We start from the raw sequence: 2,455 nt of genomic DNA on the forward strand, positions 1-2,455 counted from the left end.
ACAACCTGGTTATACACGGGGAGTCTCATGAGTTTTTGGCCCCAGGCTCGGCGGCCATCTAGGGAAACCTACCAAACCCACACATTTCTGAAAACTAGAAACCCAGGGCATTCCAGCGAGGTATGGCTTGCGTGGGTTCCCAAACGTTTTCCTACCCAAGTTTAATCTTCCTCATTTCCATAGAAGCTAAACTATAAACTCAATGAGGCACAAAAAAAGAAGGAATCAGTGAGGAGCACTTCTGGACCTAGTCGGAGATATCAGCAGGGCCACTGGAATTACGTGACTGTTCGGCTGCACCAATTTTCACGTAATTAAACATTTCCCGCATTTGCCAAATATTCCATCATCTGCTGCCTAATCTGCAGGTTTGAACAAAAAAAGCCTAGTTTCTAGCTCAAACGGCTCAAATGTTCCCAAAAATGCAGCGTTGCGTGTTACAGCCTGGTGGAAGGCCCTTTGCAATGCTGGAATGGTCATGTGTTACTTATTGCATAATGTGGGTGTTAAACTGGTACTAATGGTGCACAAACCTCTCTTCTTTCTGTGCCTCTCTTCCCTCTTTATACATTTCTCTTGTTTCTTTCTGCACCTTTCTTCCTCTTTCTGCACCTCACTTGACTCTTTCTGCACTTATCTTACTTCTTTCTACACCTCGCTTGCCCCTTTCTGCTCCTCTCTTGCCTCTTTGTGCATTTCTCTTGCCTGTTTCCACAGTTCCCTTGCCTCTTTCTGTTCCTCTCTTAGCCCTTTCTGCACCTCACTTGCCTCTTTCTGTACCTCACTTAACTCTTTCTGCACTTCTCTTGCTTCTTTCTACACCTCTCTTGCCTCTTTCTGCTCCTCTCTTGCCTCTTTGTGCATTTCTCTTGCCTGTTTCTGCAGTTCCCTTGCCTCTTTCTGTACCTCTCTTGCCTCTTTCTGCACCTCACTTGCCTCTTTCTGTACCTCACTCTCTTCCTTCTGTGCCTCTCTTGCTTCTTTCTGCACTTCTCTTGCCTCTTTCTGCACTTCTCGAGCCTCTTTCTGTACCTCTCTTGCCTCTTTCTGCACCTCACTTGCCAAATTCTGCTCTTCTCCTGCCTTTTTCTGAACCTCACTCTCTTCTTTCTGCACCTCTCTTGCCTCTATCTGGACCTCACTTGCTTCTTTCTGCATCTCTTTTGCCTCTTTCTGCACTTCTCTTCCTTCTTTCTGTACCCCTCTTGCCTCTTTCTGCACTTCGATTGCCTCTTTCTGCACCTCTCTTGCTTCTTTCTGCACCCCTGTTGTCTCTTTCTACACTCCTGTTGTCTTTCTGCACTCGTCTTCCCTCTTTCTGCATCACTCTTGCTTCTTTCTGCACTTCTCTTGCATCTTTCTGCACCTCTGTTGCCTCTTTCTGCAGCTCACTTGCTTCTTTCTGCACCCTTCTTGCCTCTTTCTGCACCCCTCATCCCTCCTTCTGCACCTCTCTTGCCTCTTTTTTCACCTTTGTTCCCTTTCTGCACCTTTCCTACCTGTTGCTGCGCCTCTTTTTGTACCTCTGTTGCTTCTTTCTGTACTTCTCTTGCTCTTTCTGCATCCTTCAGTCCTCTTTCAGCACCTCTGTTGCTTCTTTCTGCACTTCTCTTCCTTCTTTCTGCACCCCTGCTGCCTTTCTATACTTGTCTTGCCTCTTTGTGCACATCTCCTACTTATTTCTGCACCTCTCTTGCCTCTTTTTGCACCTCTGTTGGTTCTTTGTGCACTGCTCTTACTTCTTTCTGTTCCTTTTGCAAATGTCTGCATCCCTCTTGCCTCTTTCTGTACCCCTCTTCCCTCTTTCTGCACCTCTCTTCCCTCTGTCTGCACACCTGTTCCCTTTCTCTGCACCCCTTTTGCCTGTTTCGGCAACTCTCTTGCCTCTTTCTGCAGTTCTTGTGCCTCCCTCTGCACCTCACTTGCCTCTTTCTGCACTTCTATTGCCTAATTCTGCACCTCTCTTGCTTCTTTCTGCACCCCTGTTGTCTCTTTCTGCACCCCTGTTGTCACTTTCTGCACTCGCCTTCCCTCTTTCTGCACCTCTCTTGCTTCTTTCTGCACTTCTCTTGCTTCTTTTTGCACCACTCTTGCTTCTTTCTGCACCCTCTTCCCTTTTTTGCATCCCTCTTGCCTCTTCCTGCTGTTTTCTTGCCATTTGCTACACCTCTCTTGCCTCTTTCTGCACCTCGCTTGTCTCTTTCTGCACTTCTCTTGTTTCTTTCCATACATATGTTGCTTCTTTCAGCAATTCTCTTGCCTCCTTCTGCACTTCTCTTGCTTTTTTCTGCACCTCCCTTGTGTCTTTCTGCACCTCTGTTGACTCTTTCTGCACCTCACTTGCTTTTTTATGCACCCCTCTTGCCTCTTTATGCACACCTTTTTAGGTCTCGCCTGACCCAGCGCATGCGCTGGTCTGGCGAGACATTTTGTGAGGGCTCCAAAAAGTGCTACC

Source organism: Triturus cristatus, chromosome 10 (genome assembly GCF_964204655.1).
Source record: "Triturus cristatus chromosome 10, aTriCri1.1, whole genome shotgun sequence".
NCBI classification, from domain to species: domain Eukaryota; kingdom Metazoa; phylum Chordata; class Amphibia; order Caudata; family Salamandridae; genus Triturus; species Triturus cristatus.